Consider the following 19,218-nt stretch of genomic DNA (forward strand, 5'->3'; position numbering starts at 1 on the left):
TCCTTAAAGTACAGAAAAGTGTGGCATAAAAACAAACTTCCTCTACTTCAAAAGTAGCAGGGGCACTTCATATAAGCCCCAAATTCATGAAATTCATGGTTCAAGATGCAGAGCTCCCCAACAGAGCCAGCCTTCAACCACAACAAATTCCTGGCTGATGTCTTCCACAGGCTAGTTGCCACAAGAAAACAGAACTCCTGTCTCTTTCCCCAAATTCTGCAGCTCACAAGAATTTTTGGTTTATCCCAACATACCTTCTTCACATCTAAGTAGAGGAGACCCAGATGTTACCTAATGGACTCGGGAGCCAAATGCTACAACTTCATTTTAGGTGATCTTGAATATCTCCTACTTCATTAACCGAATACGTTAAGAAAACAAGGAAAGCCTATCTGCCTTAAGTAGTTAAACCCAATTTAGGGCACACTAATGCCCTTGACTAATCCCTAAATCTTTTGTTGGCTTACTGCTCCCAGGCCTGACACCAAGTGGCAGTCAGACTGGAGAAAGATATCCAAGAATGGCTCCTGGAAAAAAAAATTCAGAGCTTTTCCAGCTTGGAAAGATTCATGCGAAAGATCACACCACCTTTCAAGTGATTTGTGAGATTAATGAAATAATTTGGTGCAGCTGCAACAGGCCAGAAGGAAAGCTATACACACGTATAATGCAGTAATTGAAAAATATACATAATACATTCAGCCATTGAGTGGAAGTGAGGGGGGGGGAGGTAATCCAACAAAGCCAATGTTACAATACAAATAATTCTTTTTCAGAGGATATTCCATACTGGAACACAAGTTAATGGCTCCAGCTCACTTGAAGACCATTCAGCACTCATCATAAAATGCAAAAATTCCAAAATATGAAGGAAATCTAAATAACGATCTTCAAGACATCGTTGACCAATACAGACAAAAATTATGTTCAAACGGTCCACTGGCACATGGGGAAGGTGGTTAAGGGTCACCTGCTGTCCCACCCATCAACCACCACATATATAGAAATATAAAACTGAAAGATAAAATTGACCCCCCCCCCCGAAGTCCAACTCCTAGCACAACACAGGTAATCCACAGCTACCTCCCCCCCACACTCCTCCAATGACCCCATGCTCTGTGCCTAGAAAATGGCAAAAAAAAACCAAGGCCAATTGGGCTGGGAAGAAAATTCCTTCTTTATCCCAAAGTGGTGATTGGCATAACCTTGGGCATATAACAAAGGGCCACAACAGCCAAACACTGACTCATCCCTTTCTGCCCTCTCTCTCATGATGAGCTTCAATTCTTAGAGAAGCATAGGATCAGCATTGCTGTCTTATGGCCATTTAGCTTTGACTTAAAAACCTGCAAAAGAAGAGACCATCCACACCAAATCCCAAGCCACACACAAATGTAGGTACAGCCTTCCTGCCCTACATAAAATCTGTCACCGACCGCATTGGCAAAATTCTCAAATGCCACAATGTTGACACAGTCTTCAAACCCACACAACAGATCCGCCACTTACCGCACTCGGCCAAAGATATGAGAGATCCACTTTCAACCCCTGGAGTCTACAAAATACCCTGCTCCTGTGATGCAGTCTACATTGGCACTACCCAACGCAGTATCAACACCCGCCTCACCGAACACAAGAGACACTGTCGCTTGTTTCAGCCAGAAAAATCAGCTGTAGCTGAACATGCACTTCAAGAAGGAGACCATGTCATCCACTTTGAAAGAACTGAAGTCCTTTCTACGGCCTCACATTATCATACCCACCTGAACAGAGAAGCTATTGAGATTTACAAACACCAGCACAACTTTAACAGAAAGGAAGAAGGCACTTCCATCCACCAATCTTGGTATCCAGCTTTGCAAAACACCCTACTTACTATAAATTGCAGAAATTCACAGAACAACCAGTACATTCCACAGAACAATCAGCACAGTCAACAACCATCTTCCTTTTCTTCACACCCCTTCCAACCCTCCCAGCAATTAACACAGAACAATGGTCACATTCAACAGCCAGTTTCCTTATCACTACCCTTCCAGGAAGCCCCACCAAACAATGGGCACATCCACAAACCTATTGCCCTTTCACCACACCCCCTCCAGCCTAGAAATAGCAGCTCTCCAGCAGCCCTGGCCTCACTCAATACACAGCAGCCAAGAAGGTCAGAGCGCCTGCTCCGGCTGCAACGCCACTGAGGATGTTCTCCACAGCCAAGAATGAAACGTCTGGATGAAAAACTTTCTCAAGTAGAACACGGCACTTGAGCCCGAAAGATTCTACAAACCCTAATGATGTTACCAGCCGTGAAAACCTGAAATCTTTGATAGCCCACCATTTATTGGGGAAGCCTGTTCCACTGAAGAACCACTCTATCAGGAAGTTCTTCCTAATGTTCAACTGAAAACTCATTTGATATAATTTCAACCTACTGTGGGGTTCTGGTCCAATTTTCTCCAGCAACAGAAAACAACTCTTCTCCATCCTCTATATGGCTGCCCTTCAAATACTTGAATATAGTATTATTTACAATACATGTTGTATGCATGGGGGAAATAGGAAGAATGTTACAGGGGCTGCAACCATAACACTGACTCCCTACACCCACTGCCATCTGAATATAGCTAAAAATGCTATTTCATAGAGGCTAGGACTAGTAAGATGTACCTGTCTCCAAAAAAGGTCTGGACATTGACATTAATGATGTAGTGGGAGATGGGGAGGCTCAAAGCAGAAACACCTGGAAGCATGATCTTGCATCCTCCCCAGCTGTGTCATTAAAGTCTGATTTTCCTGTTTGTGCTTGGCAATCTTAAGACCACGACATTTACAAGAAATGTGCCCACACAGTTTTCAGCTATGCCTGTTTAAGAAAAACCAGATGCATGTAAAATTTTGAAAAGGAAGCAAATTAGGACTTTCTAAATGCCAAGCTCTGTGTTCAAGACATCAAACATAGCCTTGTAGCATGCACACACACACACATTTAGATGTGCTGCAGGCATAGTTTGACACAAACCAGCTATCTTGCCAGAGAAGACGATAAAAATATAATAGATGGCCAAGAGTTTATTCAGCCCTTAGTTACTTCTTAAGTTAACTTTGCATACTGTTGGACAAAGGGAGCTACTTTGCTTGGGAAGTCAAAAAAGAGGCCCATAAATCGCTTAAACTTCCTCCGACAGTGTTTTTTTTTGTAAACCATTCAAACATCACCCTTGGGCAGAGTTCAAACACGTGAGCAACCCTGCTGGATCATACCAATGATCCATGTAGTCCAACATCCTGTTTCAGATGCCCTTAGAACAGGGATACTAGCCTCTAGAGGGGACCTGGGGTTCCCCCTGAATTACAACTCATCTCCAGACTACAGATATCAGTTCTGCTGATGCTTTGGTGAATAGACTCAATGGCACTGTACCCCACTGAGGTCCCTGTCCTCCCCAGGACACACCCCCAAATCTCCAGAAGTTTCCCAACCTGGAGCTGACAACTCTACCCCCTATCCCCCACTGGTGGCCTGGAGGGACATGCCAACCCTACCAGGCGCTCATATTCAGAGGTTTCCTGCCTCGGGATATGTGGAGGTTCCATTTAGCTGTTATAGATATCAACGTGGATGCTCTCATCCTCTTTGAACTAGCTGAACACCTTTTAAAAGCCCTCTAATTTACTTTCTAATGCAACATTTTGTGGCAATGAATTGCACTGGTTAATTGTTCCTATAAGAGTTCCAAGCATAAAATTCCTGGTTATACCAAGTGCCGCACCTCATGACAAGAGTGATGAATCACAGCCATAGGAACAAGATTAGGAAATGGGGAAGACTGAAGAAAGGCAGAGTCAGATCCAGAGATCTAGGGCAGTGATATTCATTCAGTGGTTTGAGAGCCACATGTGGCTCTTTGATGTGCCACCTCTGTGGGCACTATTCCTGAATGTGGCACTCCACCCGCTGTTTCAAGAAGTGGGCATGGTCCTTGCCAGGTAGGGACTGTGGGAGGCAGTTGGTTATCATCTTGAAAGAGCTGCCACCAATAGGGCTGCCAATTCTGGATTGGGAAATATCTGGAGATTTTGGGGGTAGAGCCTGGAAAGGAAAGGGTTTGCGGAAGGAGAGGGGCCTCAGCATTGTACAGTGCCTTAGAGTCCATCTTCCAAAGCAGCCATTTTTTCCAGGGGAACTGATATCTGTACTCTAGAGATCAGATATAAAAAAGGGAGATCTCCAGGTCCCACCAGTAGTTTGGCAACCCTAGCTACCAGAGGAACAAATAAGCTGCAGGTCTTCCTGAGATGCAGGCTTCATGCTGGGGATGGAAGTAAATGTGGCTCTTTTTGCTGATGGTATTTGTCAATGTAGCTCTCCACATCCCCCGAGACTGAGTACCACTGATTTAGGAATTGTACAGAAAGGCTACAGAGAAAGACAAGCAGAGGGAGGGAGGGAGGGAGGGAGGGAGGGAGGGAGGGAGGGAGGAAGGAAGGAAGGAAGGAAGGAAGGAAGGAAGGAAGGAAGGAAGGAAGGAAGGAAGGAAGGAAGGAAGGAAGGAAGGAAGGGAGGGAGGGAGGGAGGGAGGGAGGGAGGGAGGGAGGGAGGGAGGGAGGGAGGGAGGGAGGGAGGGAGGAAGGAAGGAAGGAAGGAAGGAAGGAAGGAAGGAAGGAAGGAAGGAAGGAAGGAAGGAAGGAAGGAAGGAAGGAAGGAAGGAAGGAAGGAAGGAAGGAAGGAAGGAAGGACGAGAGGGGGAGGGGAGAGGACGAGGGAGAGGGACAGGGAGGAAGGAGTTGCTACTTCGCTGAGGCCAGCAACAGTAGAAGTATAAGAACAGGATCAAAAGGAAAAAGGAAGGCAGCTCTTAAAAGCAACTAGAACTTATTTAAAAAGCAAGACAGAAATTACAGGTCAAAATAAGGAAAGATACAAGAGCTCCTCCAATTATTCATTGAATAAAAATATTTTTTAAAAAAAAAAATTCTCTCTCCTTTCCATAAAACCAGATAAAAAACAAAACTAAAATGTGTTTGTGGAATGCACAGGAATGGTGTTCCAGCTGGCTTGGCGGTAGGCAAATGAGTCCCTGCTGGGCTTTTTCTATAACCCCTCCCACTGCAAAATATATCTAATTAAGAGATAGGGCAGGGAGCAAAGATTATTGCAGGAACACCAGTGGTAAAAAAATTTCACCTACTGGTGGCAAACAGTGATAGAAGGCAACAAACAAACATCCCTGGGGAGAGAGTTCTACGGTCTTGGTGCCACAACAAAAAGGCCCTTTCTCACGTTACCACCCATCTAATCTCAGAAGGTGAGGGTACCTGAAACAGGACCTCATAAGACTGACCATAGAGGTCAGGGAGGTTTGTAAGACTAGGCAGTCCTTAAAATATGCTGACCCCAGACCATTGAGGACTTTAATAAAAGTCAAAATCAGCACCTTCAGTTGGGCTCGGAAACAAACTGAAAGCCAGCAAAACTGAGCCAATACTTGAGAGATATGGTCCCTTCCATACAACAAACTCCAATCAATAGGAGCATACTGTGAACAATTAAAGTATTCAAATGCTTTTCAAGGGCAGCTCCAAGTAGACTACATTCCACTAATCTAATCTAGGTGTCACCTACGTGCACCACAGTAGCCAGATCTTTTCTGCCAAGGAATGGCCACAGTTGGCTAACCAGTCAAAGCAAGTAAAAAGCCTTTCTGGTCAAACAAAGCAGGAATCAAGTGCACCTTTAAGACCAACCAAGTTTTATTGAGAATGTAAGCTTTCGTGTGCTCTCTAAGCACACTTCATCAGATGAGGGGATCAGGTATCTGATTAAGTGTGCTTAGAGAGCACACAAAAGCTTACGTTCTCAATAAAACTTGATCTTAAAGGTGCCACTTGACTCCTGCTTTGTTCAACTGCTGCCCTCTTGGATCTTTCTTGTCAAAGTTAGTACCTGTGAGCATGAAAATAGAGACCTCCACAGTCTGTATTTCCTAATTAGATCACAACCACCTTAAACGAATTCCTAAAGGAAATATGCATTAAGGAATGTTTCTGGTAACCTTTGAAGAACACCATTTACAGCATTAACATGGGTAACACTGAACAGTTAACAGCTCGGCTTGAATTTTTCATTGTCTATAAGGGTGAGTGACATTGTTTACACTGGAAAAGTCTCCTCCATATCCAAACTACTGGATCTCTGCAATATAACCTTAACTACTGTAAAGGCAAAAAGAACTAAATCTCTTATCAGTGGGGAGAGGTGTATTGCCATGGAGTAGATACTGCAGAAAATCTATTTTAGTGGAAGGTCAAAGTGAATTTCCACTTGTCCCCCTCGAGGAATGTCTTTGGGATCATTTTGGATTGCCATGGGAAGGGGGAAGTGAGGTAGTCTTGTTCTGCTGACAGAAATCCCTTCCATCATTGAAAACTTTTTTTTTTTTTGGCACAATCTAACTGCAAACACTGAACCAATAATGCTTCCAGTGTGCATGCTGGACTTGGGGAAAATAAACAGTCTTTAATTTGTGGCATGCAAATTTCTATTTCTAGCCTGCTCTGTTTCTATTCTATTCTACTGGTTTTAGAACAGGAAATTTCAGAGGGGTGGGGAACTCTTGATCTGTTCTGTGAGCATGATGAAGTGCTTAAAAAAGGTAAAAGATAACTTAAAGTCGGGGGGGGGGTCGAACTGCAGCTTGGGAGCCACATGTGGCTCTCTCACACATATTGTGTGGCTCCTGGAGGTCAAGGAAGGACCTAATGTAGGTTTACTCTCAAGTAAGTGTGCTTAGCATTGGGAACTCAAGTCAGTCTCTGAGTGCTGACCCACAGGTAGGTGTCTATTTCTGCCATGTCTGAAGTAGGGAAGGAGGAGAAAATAGGCAGGCTTGCAAGCCCTTCTCTACCACCACAGAGGTCACCTGGAGACCTAGAGCAGGGAAAGAGTGCAAAAGAGCCGAGGAAGGCACTGGAAGGACAAAATTAAAGAGGGTGGCTTGGGGTTCCCCCTTAGTGACATGGCTCTTGTAGGAACTGAATCTACTAACTTTGGTGTCAAAGCAGAGAGAGATGCATAATAATGCACATGGTGGTCAGTGATTTATATGGTACATGTATGTCTCCTCCCACTGGTACAAAAAATAATTTCCTAACCTTTCCTTATGCTGGTCTTTTGGGGACTGTTATTCCCATTTTACAACATGACCATGCTAGAATGCTAGCATGGTCATGTTGTGAAGTGCATGCATATGTATTTTATCTTTCTGTGCAAAGAAAAGCGTTATGGGTTTTAATAAAGGTGTTTGTGTGATATTTGTTCATGTTTTGATGTTTATCTGATGTTTATTCTGATGTTTATTCTATGTGGCTCTTACATTAAGAAAGTTTGGCCTCCCCTGACTTAAAGCAATGCTGACCAACTTCAGGCTGGGGGATGGATCTCCCCCCACACATATCATGATTTTAACACTTGCCCACCCACACATACACACTAACATGCTGTGAGGGAGCCGGTCAGAGCCTGCTTGGGAGGTCGACCACTTTAAATTTCTCCCAGTCACCTTCCCTCAGTCCCTCAGTCACTCTCACAGAAATCCTTTCAGACTTCTCAAAATTATAGGCACCAGACCATTTTAAAATACTAAGCCACAAAAATATTTATTAAATAACAAAAGGCAAGGGAGAGGGATCAAAAATATTGATTATAACTAAACAATAACAAAGAATCATTTGGCAGCAAATGGATGGCAGAATTATCAAATACTAAATACAGAGACTTGTCAAGCTGATGTAAAATATAAAAAAATTATATCACTGGCAGAAGATCTTTTAAAATAACAAACAGGGAGGCTTCAGAATCCTACTAGATTCTACTTCAGGCAGACTATGCCTTCTGGGCACTCAGAATATTCTTCAGTTGTTGATTAACCCTAGCTTTGGCTATTTAAAATCATAAAATTAACAAACTTCCAATCACTCTTTCCACATACACATAGCAAACTCCTGACTGGTGCCAGTATATTCTCCCTCACAGACCCTCACACACTAGCTTCCAGGACTCACACCTCGTGCATCTCAGCCCTAACTAGTTTCCTGGTCTGAGTCTTGGGTAACCCTGCTGACCACCAGAATCTAGTTCTCCCTTCAGTGTGTCTTTGTGTGATCTAGTTTGTACACGGAGATTGCCTGATGTGCTGGCAAATCTCCCTCAGAGAGTTTCAAACTGCCTGAAAACTCTTTCAGACAGAAACTACCTAGCTCTGTCTCCCACAAGGAGCCCAGCCTCTCAGGCTGCTCTCAGCCCCTTGTCCAGTTGCCTTTACAACTGACTGGCCTAAGCCCACAGTCTTCCCTTCAGACTCCTTCTCTGAAGACCTAACTCAAAGACTCCTCAGCTAAGACTCAAATCCTGAGGTGTTTTACTGCTAAGCAAACCTCATGTTGTTACTTTTTTCGTTGCTGGGGCAACATTCCAGCCAATAGCTGCAAGCCTGTTCCCCAGATCTCAAGCAAAGTTCCTGAGTCCGTCACACATACACTGACTAGAGAAATGTAACCCAGTCTGCAAATATAACAACAGTACCTAATAAGGAAGGCTAGCTATGGCCCCTGTATTCAAGGCAGGATCAAGAGGAGAACTAGCAACCCTAAGAAAGGGATTTTGTGATTCAAACAGTGTGATCATGCACAGAGGTGTGGACCCTCACCAACACTGTCATTATGTCCCTGTTGATGTGGTGATGTTTCTGGGGCAATCCAGAGGGGCAACTCTTTAGCATTCACCAGAAATCCCAGTTTCATGGACAAGCGAAAACCCAGCCCAGTCTAGAAATACATGAAGCCAACAGGGAGCCATGTCACTGGATCTCAGCCTTCAAAAAGGTCTTTTCTATGCAGCCCCTCACCTTTCATGAAGAAATTCATTACATTTCAAGGGGAACAGAAACAGACTCATTCCTCCAGATGAAGTAAACAGCACAATTACAAGAACTCTATTTCAAGCTAGACAGCGAAAGCAATCACCAACAACAATAAAAGTCATATACTCCAGATGACAGAAAACAGGCAACACCATGTCAAGAGCGATCAGTTGTATCTTTTATAGCACCACTTGGAGTTAAGAATATCAGTATGAAATTTAGCTCAGATGGTAAATTTTAGCTGAGGTGGATACCAGATTCCCTTTTAGTTCAACACTTCGATAAGATAAACATCCCAAATTAGGGTGCCAAAATTGGAATGGATCCTTGTGGGATTCGATATGTGATGTCTCACCATGTACGCAGATGAGGTAGTGATTCAACTGACATTTTCCATCATGTCTCTGCAACACTGCCTTAAGCAGTGGTCGGGCAGAAAAGGTGTTACAAACTAGATACATGGTGAATGTGTGGGCCGCTTCCAATGCAGCTCACAAGGGCCTCACACCCAGTGATCTGCTTCATACATACATACTTGCTTTTAACCATCCTAAGTACCAAGCGTCAGCAAAGTATTCACCGGACCAGAACAAAAGGTTCCAGGAGGTTAGCTATGTCAAAACTATGCTGCTGGATCATGCTAAAATCCCTCTGAATTGAGTTTCTAACAATAGCCATTCAGCTGCCTCTGGAAACTCACCAACATGGCATGTTGAAGGCTAGTCAAAAGGGTAGGCTGCATGAATATGCCTGATGAATATCTCACAGCAAATCCCAACCATGTTGGCAAAGCCTAGGATGATATTTAGTCTGATGCTTTTCGAGATGAGAAAACTCTGGCAAAGTTGGAAGACTATAAATACAGGATTTACAGAAAAGGTTATCTGCAGGGCTTTTTTTTTTTTTTTTGGAGCAGGAACTCCTTTGCATATTAGGGCACACACCCCTGATGTAGCCAACCCTCCAAGAGCTTACAGGGCTCTTAGTAAGCTCCAATAGGACTGGCTACATCAGGGGGTGTGACCTAATATGCAAAGGAGTTCCTGCTACAAAAAAAAAGCCCTGGTTGTTTGGATGACAATTCTAGCCATTGTGGTACATGCAGCCTATTAGACTTAATGGCCAACCCAAGACTTCAATGGGGTATAATGCCATGGAGTCAGCTTCCCATTTTGGCCATTTTCTCCAATTGAACTGATTACTGTCACCTGGAGATAAATTGTAATAACAGGAGATCTCCAGCCACCACCTGGAGGCTAGCAACCTGAGGTTGCAGGATTGGGGGAGGGAAGTGAAGAGAGTCAAAGTGCAGAATAGGAAAAACTTCACTGAGGATTTTAAAAAAAAAAATCTATGCCAACCACTTACATAAAACTTGAGTCTGAAATCCTGTGGAACTTGTAAACTAACTAAACCCCCCCCCAAGAGTGAAGTTTGATAAATGTATGTATATATACCAAGGCAGGGAGAAAGTAATAGAAAACGGGTTTTTTTCCCTCCTTTAAAAGTAAACGCAGTGACACAGATTTAATTTGAGTGTAAATACAGCACCATTAAAAAATAAAGTACACTTGATGACTTCAGTTAAGTCGTCGCTTTAACTTTCATGTTCATTTTTCTAGAGAAAATGATTAAATTTTCAGATTGAAATCACTTTTTCAGCGGCTTTAATGCCTGCGGCTTTCTGCAGTCTGCCGTCCCGCTTATTGAAGACGGGCGCTCTCTAGAGAACATTCTCACTCAGTTCCATGCAACGCCCACTTGACATTTTCTTGAGGGCGAGGAATAAACCCAGGGTTGCAATTCACTTAGAAATCAAGAAGCAAATAAGTGCATTTGGCTTCTGAAAAAGATTCAGAGTTCAAACACAATTACAGAAAGATGCAAAGGCAAAAAGGGGGAAGAAAGCATAGTCTGGTTTTTTTCCCCTGTTATTTTTGGGTGTTCTCATGATGGCACTGCTTTCCCTTCAGTCATCGATGTGAACTCTGTGGGAAAAAATGCTGAAGTACATGCTTTAGAACAGACCAATAACATTTTTTCAGAAACTTTTGAAAACATTCTGATATAGTTTCAGGCACGATCCCTCATCACTTAGATGCCCACATAAATACTTGAACATTTCAACAGAGACTTGGCTAGTTTCAGATGATGCTCTTGAAGTGTAGTGATTCAGAGAACGCTTATTAGGAAAAAGGGGCTCATTTAGGGAAGTCAAGAAATTGAGAGAGATTACCAAATCATGGTCCACAGATTAAGGCAAAACTGGCACATGCCCTTCTTCTGGCTGTAACTCTCTTCTCTCCACTCCCATCAAACAGCTAGTGCTATACAACAACATAGGTTATTCCATTGTATCTTGCGTGAGTTGTATATTGTGTGAGTTGGTACCAGCAGAAATGGACACGGAGGATTGGCAGTTCCATTTCTTGCAACATCTAGTTTTATTTTCAGAACAGGCAGCTGCACACAGCCTTCCAAGAATATGAGGTAGAGGAAAGCCAAGATTGGTATTCACTTTGGGGGAGAAGAAACAAGCCCCAGGAAACACATAGATGGGCACCCCGGGTGCCGCACAGGGGATTGCTGCATTGAATAAATTAATGAAGTTCACACAGAAAGAGTCAGACTACATGATACGCCCAAAACGTATAGGGTCACGGGTATGCCACCAGACTTGCAGTCAGAGGTACATCAGGGAAACTCACCTTTAAAAGTCCTTGTGCACACCGCACTATGGGGGAGCACTCTGAGGAGGGAGGTGGAGTTTCAGGTTTCCCTCCCATCCCACTTTCGCCAGTGGAAAAGGCAGTAGGGGGAACATTTCACCCCTTTTTTCTGGTCCACATGACCTGATCCAGGGCTTTTTTTTTTTTTTTTGCAGGAATGCAGTTCTGGCTGGCTTGGTGTCAGGGGCAAGGCCTAATATGCAAATGAGTTCCTGCTGGGCTTTTTCTGACCCACATTGGGCATATCATGCACCTAGAGTTTTGGACTACTACAGTTCAGCTTGAGTGGGAGAATGGGAGGCTTTGCTCCTTCCCTTGTGCCTGGATCCAGCTTGAATTTAGGGCCTGCTCTGTCTAGCTTCTGACTGCACTATTAAAGCACTAATAGAAGAGAGGCAACTGCCAGGGTGCAGAATCTCCACCCACCCAGAAACAGACAGCTTGGCCACCTATTTCTACAAGAAGCATATTCCTCCTATTTCTACAAGAAGCATAATGTATGCGGACTCAAGTGAGAACTGAAAGCATTTTCCTGCCAGGCTCATTGGAGCCAGATGGCCAGAGCTTGGGGACTTGGGAACAATGGGCAGCAGGATCCAAAACCCTGCTGCCCAGCTCCGATCACAGGCCCCCTGCTGGTTTGAATGGACCAATCAAACGCTTGCGTGGGAACACGGGTGTGTATATAGTTGGCCCTGTGGACCCAGTTAGCGAGTCTTATGGGTATGCCTCACGATGCTGTAATCAATAAAGAGCGGATGATTTACTACCACCTCGCCTCTGCCATGCATTGAACCCACTATAGTATAGTGGCGACGAAGGTGGGATCCTGGTGAGCTGCCCAGCCAGCATTGTATCGCGCATCGCTGTTTGGATCCAGCATCATGCTTGACCCGCCGCTGACAAGATGGCCGCTACACCAGGACCAATTCAAGCCTTCGATGTGGGCCGCCCTGAGAGATGGGAGACCTGGTTAGAGCAACTGGAGAACCACATTGACTACAACGAGGTCACAGGGCGCAAAAAGAAGTCGCTGCTGCTCAGCTTCTGCGGCATAGACGTCCTGGAGTTGGCCCCAGGGCTAATGGTGCCTGTGACCCTCAAGGCGGCCACCTTCGATGAGATCATCATGGCCCTCATGCTGCACTTTGCCCCGCAACCAACCATCCTGGTCAACCGCCTCGAGTTCTCGGAGTGCCGCCAACAATCAAACGAGTCGGTGGCTGAGTTCAGTGCCGCCCTCCACTGGTTATTGATCTGCTGTGAATTCCCAGTCCTCAACAAAGCGTTAAGGGACCGGTTCATCTTCGACCTGTGGGACAAGAAACTGAGGCAAAAGTTGGTGGGAAAGGATGACACTGACTTAGCCAAGGCCATCAAGGAGGCTACGGCATATGAGAAATCGAGGAAGGAGCGAGCCACCACCTCTGCACATTGAGCTGCTGCTCCTCATCTAAGTTAGAGGACTCTGGGGAAGATGACGCACACAAGGTATGGCACGCAGTACAGAAGAAACCACCAAGCCGTTCACCCGAGACAGCGCCTGCTCGAGAATGCGCCAGCTGCGGGGAACCCCACGAGCGACATTCCTGTTGATTCCGAGACATAGTCTGCCACCAATGTTGAAAAACGGGCCATCTCGCAAAGGTCTGCCATTCCTGGCCCAAGCGCTCCACCCTGAAAAGTGCCAGCTGGCGGGACCCGGGTAGAAATCAGGACGCCGCCATGGTGGAAGACCTCCACTTCATCGCCACTTCGGAAGAGCAGGTATGCCAACTTCCCCTGCCCTCCCCCGGGAAATTGCAAGTAACTGTGAACATCGAGGGCAAACCACGTAAAATGGAAGTGGATTCGGGGGGCGGACAAACTATAATTTCTCTTAGGGCTTTCCGAAGGTTATGCCCTGGGCGGGAAACCACACTGCAGCCATCCCTGTTTATAGTTCGGGACTATCAGAAATGGGAGATTGCAGTTAAGGGAGTAGGCCTTCTGAAGGTGAAGTATGGCAACTTCTCAGGACGGTTGCCCCTCATAGTCGTGGAAGGGGACGTCTGCAGCTTGCTGGGCCGAACATGGTTTGGACCTTTAGGGATCCAAGTAACGGCCCAGAGACTTCCAAAGCATCTGTGGGGAGTTCCCAGCAGTTTTTAACGGGACACTGGGAACTTACACAGGGCCCCCAGTGTCCCTACAACTGGACCCGAACGTCCAGCCTGTAAGGCTGAAGGCATGGCAAGTTCTCTTTGCCCTCAAACTTAAGAGAGAGGAGGAGCTGGACCTCCTGGTAGTGCAGGGAGTGCTAGAGCCAGTCACTAATGCACGCTGGGAAACGCTCATCATCACCCCAGTGAAGCCTGATGGCCGTGTCTGCCTCTGCGCGGATTATAAGTGTACCATAAACAAAGCGCTGCAAGGCCATGCCTACCCTGTGCCAGTAGTGAGCCATGTGCTGGCCTCCCTAGCAGGGGCAAAAATTTTCAGGAAATTGGACTTGGCCCAGGCCTATCAACAGCTTCCGGTGGACGCATCCGGGAGCTGAGAATAGCCAACAGAAGCTTCCGCATCCCCAGCTCCTCCGTCTGCCACTCCTGAAGCGACCACTGCACCATCACCCTCTCCAGAACTTAGGCGGTCAACAAGGGAGCGCCACAGGCCAGCGTACCTCAAAGACTATGTATGTCAGGGCTCATGAACTAGGAGGGGAGGGATGTAATGTATGCAGACTCAAGTGAGAACTGAAAGCGTGTTCCTGCCGGGCTCATTGGAGCCAGACAGCCAGAGCTTGGGAACTTGGGAACAATGGGCAGCAGGATCCAAAACCCTGCTGCCCAGCTCCAATCATGGGCCCTCTGCTGATTTGAATGGACCAATCAAATGCTTGCGTGGGAACACGGGTGTGTATATAGTTGGCCCTGTGGGCCCAGTTAGCGAGTTTTATGGGTATGCCTCAAGATGCTGTAATCAATAAAGAGTGGATGATTTACTACCACCTCACCTCTGCCATGCATTGAACCCACTATATTATATCCTCATTGCCACTTGAAGGAGAAACTCCATTTTGAGTGACAAGAAGACACTGGAAAGGGGACGGAAACATCTGTCCACCAGCTGCATGCGTGCATGTTGCTGATTCATTGTACTTTTGATGAATGTTGTAAGCTGCCTCAATGTCCACGCATATACTGCGTTAAGACGGGGTTGAAATTTTCTAAATAAATAATCAAAGCTATCAGATCCTTTCAAACTCATACAAAAACAATTGCTGGATGCCAAGGCAGATGCAGAACACCAAATATGTGCTGAACAATCACAGAACATTTGCTTTTGAAGTTCACAAAGTTAACAAAGGAAAATGTGGACAGGGAGATACATTTTGGTTGTAAACAGTTTCTTCTCAAAGGCATGGTTTTGCCCCATTTCTGGTTTGGTGATATTACTTGTAATCCATGGGGGGGACACCAATATCTATTATTCAGAATATTTATAGGCCACTTTGCTCCTGGAATAAAAGACCCCAAGGGGTTTACCTGTTTTAAAGTCATAAATCATCTTTAAGGAGCATAAGCAGCATAATGATCCAAAGGTTAAATCTGTCAAGATTGCTCATAAAGACTACAATTACAAAAACCCCACTGGCACACTGCCCCTCCTTGATGTCACTCACACCTCAAAAGCTTGATTCATTGACTTCAGGATAATCTCCAAAGCACCAAGTGATTAGTGGGGAAGGGGAAATTCTACACCAGAAACAGACACCTGCTGACAAGAATGAGGAAAAGTGACGCTCTGCAGGCCCAGGTGAGAGCTGTCTCTCCTTTCCCAGTTTGTAGAACAGCAGCTCCCAACCTTTGCAGTATGTTGACCCACAAGTCCAAGGCCGCGGTCACACTCACCATTAAATCCATCCCTAACCCGTCACTATTATACCCCGCAGCTTTTTTACAACCAATTTCCTGCTCAGACATCCCTCCATCCTTCAGTTCTAAGCAGCGTTGGTCCCGTCGCTGATTGATCAGAGGTCTCAAAAAGACCTCATTTTTTGAGATGGCATTCCACACTCATGCAAGCGCGGTACGTGGGATATTGTGCTTGGCTTTTTAAAAAAAAAAAAGTGCCAGAAAAGGTGGGCGATCTGCCCCCCCCCCCATTTAAACACCCAGAAAGGAAGGGGAAGCCCAGGAGCTCTCTTTGCTGTCTCTCCGCCTGGCGGGGAGACAGCAAAGGTGGGTGATCTTCCTCCCTCCTCCCATTTAAACACCCCACCGTGGTGTTTAAATGTGGGGGGGGAGCACGGCAACTCTCTTTGCTACCTCTCCGTCTGGCGGAGAGACGGCAAAGGTGGGTCATCTTCCTCCCCTGGCAGGGAGACAGCAAAGGTGGGTGATCTGCCCCCCCCCCCATTTAGGAAAGGTCCCCTGTGCAAGCACCAGTTTTTTTGACTCTGGGGTGACGCTGCTTTCACAAAGTTTTCATGGCAGACCTTTTACAGGGTGGTTTGCCATTGCCTTCCCCAGTCATCTATACTCCCCCCCCCCCCCCAGCAAGCTGGGTACATATTTTACCGACCTCGGAAGGTTGGAAGGCTGAGTCAACAATTGCTGGTGCAATGATATCATTTGGAGTGGGCTCTCGCAGGGAAGCGGATGTGCGTTTGCGACGAGTCGGCTACAACAGAGCGTTCAAACATAGAAAGTATGCGCGGGAGTCGTCGGAAGCATTCTTATTCTGGATTTAACATACTATCAAAAAAGTCCGTGTCTCAGTCGTGGCAGTTTGGGACACGAACGAGCCAACTACCATTGCCAGATGCTGATGTTTGGACAACCGCATAAAATCCAACATGCATCTGGCTTTCATCCATGCCCATCTCATCAGTTTATGTGCGTCTGACCTCGGCCCAAACTTACATGATATGGTGACGTGTCCAGGGCTGGCCCAAGGTTTTTTGGGCAACCTAGACACCTGTTGCCTTGGCAACTCAGCCCTCTATTTTCTACAGTGGGTAACCAGATGTTTTTTGACAAACCAACAAAGCTGCTCTCACTATGAACCCCAAGCAAGTGGAATTCTGTCCCACACATACACAGCTTTTGGACGTAGAGGTTACATTCCAGCTGTTGACCACCCACTCTGTTTGCCCCTAAGATTCTAAGAAACTCACTTGAGAAACCATGTTTGACTTTTGCCTTAAAAACAAGTCTAGCTCACTGCCTAGTGGCTCATAACATTAAAAAAAAAGCCAAAACCTCTGGCTGCCAAACAATTGTAGAATCTCCTGGCTATTCTACAAACAATGCCATACAATAATTGCTAATTATTATTATTACTAATTGTCAGAGAGTCAGTTTAGTATGGTGGTTAGAAGCACAGATTATAATCTGGCAGAAGTAGGTTTCATTCCCCACTCCTCCACGTGCACCTGCTGAGTGGGTTTGGGTCAGTCACATTTCTCTCAGGAACAGTTCTCAAAAGAGCTCTCTCAGCCCCATCTACCCAGGGCCAACTCACCCACTAGGCAAACTACATGGTTGCCCAGGGCGCCAGGAGAGTGGAGGTGATGAATTGGGCTCCCCCCCCCCTCCTGGTGTCCCAAGCAAGCACCTTTTTTCCTGCCTTCTCTGCCCACTGCCGCCCGCCCCTCCTTTCCCTTCTCTTCATCTCCCCTCCAGCATGATCACAGCATGCCACGCCTGAGCCCTCCCGCCCACAACGCGGCATGCATCTGATCTTATCTATTCCTTCCTGGAAGGGAGCCAAGCCTTCTCCAGCACGTCCTTCAAAAGATAAGATGCATGCTGCGTTGCAGCTGGCAGGGCCCAAGCGCAGCGCATCATGATTGCACAGGGGGGAGGCAACAGGAAGGGAAGAAAAGGGAAGGAGGCGGCAGGTGGGCACCGCACATCAGCTCCCTCGGGGGGTGGGGGTGTAATGAAGCACAGTGCTGCAGGGGCGGTGGTGGGGCGGTGGTGGGGGGCGCCTGCCTGGGGTGCCACACACCCTTGGACTGGTGCTGAACCTACCTCACAGAGTGTCTGTTGTAGAAAAAGGAAGGGAAGGAGATTGTAAGCTGCTATGAGACTCTGAGTGAAGGGTGGGATATAAATCCAGTCTCCTATTCTCCTTCTCCTGAATTGGAGCTGCCAGGGGTTGAGTTTGGGACCTTCTGCTTACCAAGCAGATGCTCTCCCATTGTGCAACATCCCCTCTACCCATTTCCTTCAGCCCATATTTAAAAGTGGATTACAGCTGCCTTCACTGCACAGCCACATGCACTATAATAAAAATGGATTTGCTCCTACAAGGTCCATAGTATGCAAGGGTTGCCAGGTACCCCACCCCACCGGCTGGGGATGTTAGTTTGCCAGCTGCAGACTGTGAACTCCTAGACATTTGGAGGTGGAGGCTGAGGTGGTCAAGGACCTCAGTGGGGTACAATGCCGTACAGTCCACCCTCCACAGTCCAGAGGTGGAGCTGTAATTCTGAGAGGTTTCCAGGCCCACCTAGAAGCTGGCATCCCTAGCCCATGGCACACAATAACTGTTTAAACTCTGGCTTCTTTTATAGCTTTATAGTTTACTGAACTTTAGGGTTGGCTGCCAGTTCTGGGTTGGAAAATTTCTAGGGAACTTGGGTGCAGCCTGGGGAGGGTAAAGACCTCCGTGGCATATAATGCGATATAGTACTCTCTTCAAAGCAGCTATTTACTAGGAGATTGGATTTATATCCTGCCCTTCACTACCCAAATGAGTCTCAGAGTGGCTTACAATCTCCTTTCCTTTCCCCTCCCCACAACAGACGCCCTGTGAGGTAGCTGGGGCTGAGAGAACTGAGAAGCTGGAGGTGGATCTGAGAGAATTCTGACAGAAGTTTCGCTACCCAAAGGAGTCTCGCAGCTTACAATCTGCTTTCCCTTCCACTCCCCCCCCCCCCATTCACAACAGACACCCTGTGAGGTAGATGGAGCTGAGATAGCTCTAACAGAAACTGCTCTTGAGCAGAACAGCTCTGCAAGGAATTGTGACTGACTCAAGGTCACATCAGCAAGTGCATGTGGAGAAGTGGGGAATCACACCTGGTTCTCACGGCACTCTTAACCACTACATCAAACTGGCTCTCAGGAATACCGATTCCTGAGAGCTAGTTTGGGACGGTGGCTCAGTGGTAGAGCATCTGCTTGGTAAGCAGAAGGTCCCAGGTTCAATCCCTAGCGTCTCCAAAAAAGGGTCCAAGCAAATAGGTGTGAAAAACCTCAGCTTGAGACCCTGGAGAGCCGCTGCCAGTCTGAGAAGACAATACTGATTTTGATGGACCGAAGGTCTGATTTAGTAGAAGGCAGCTTCATATGTTCATATGATTTCTGTCCTCTGGAGATGAGTTGTCATGCTGGGAGATCTCCAGGCCCCATTTGGAGGTTAGCAAGCCTTCTGTAATTTCATTGGGCCAGGAGGATACACTTTTGGCTGGGCCTCTAAAATTTCCTGGCTAACAAACAACTTCGCACACAGTGCTTTGCAAAAAATAAATGCCACTGAACTTGTATTCTTAGTATTATTACCAAAACCAAATCCCCAGT

This window comes from Heteronotia binoei, chromosome 3 (assembly GCF_032191835.1).
Source record: "Heteronotia binoei isolate CCM8104 ecotype False Entrance Well chromosome 3, APGP_CSIRO_Hbin_v1, whole genome shotgun sequence".
NCBI lineage: Eukaryota > Metazoa > Chordata > Lepidosauria > Squamata > Gekkonidae > Heteronotia > Heteronotia binoei.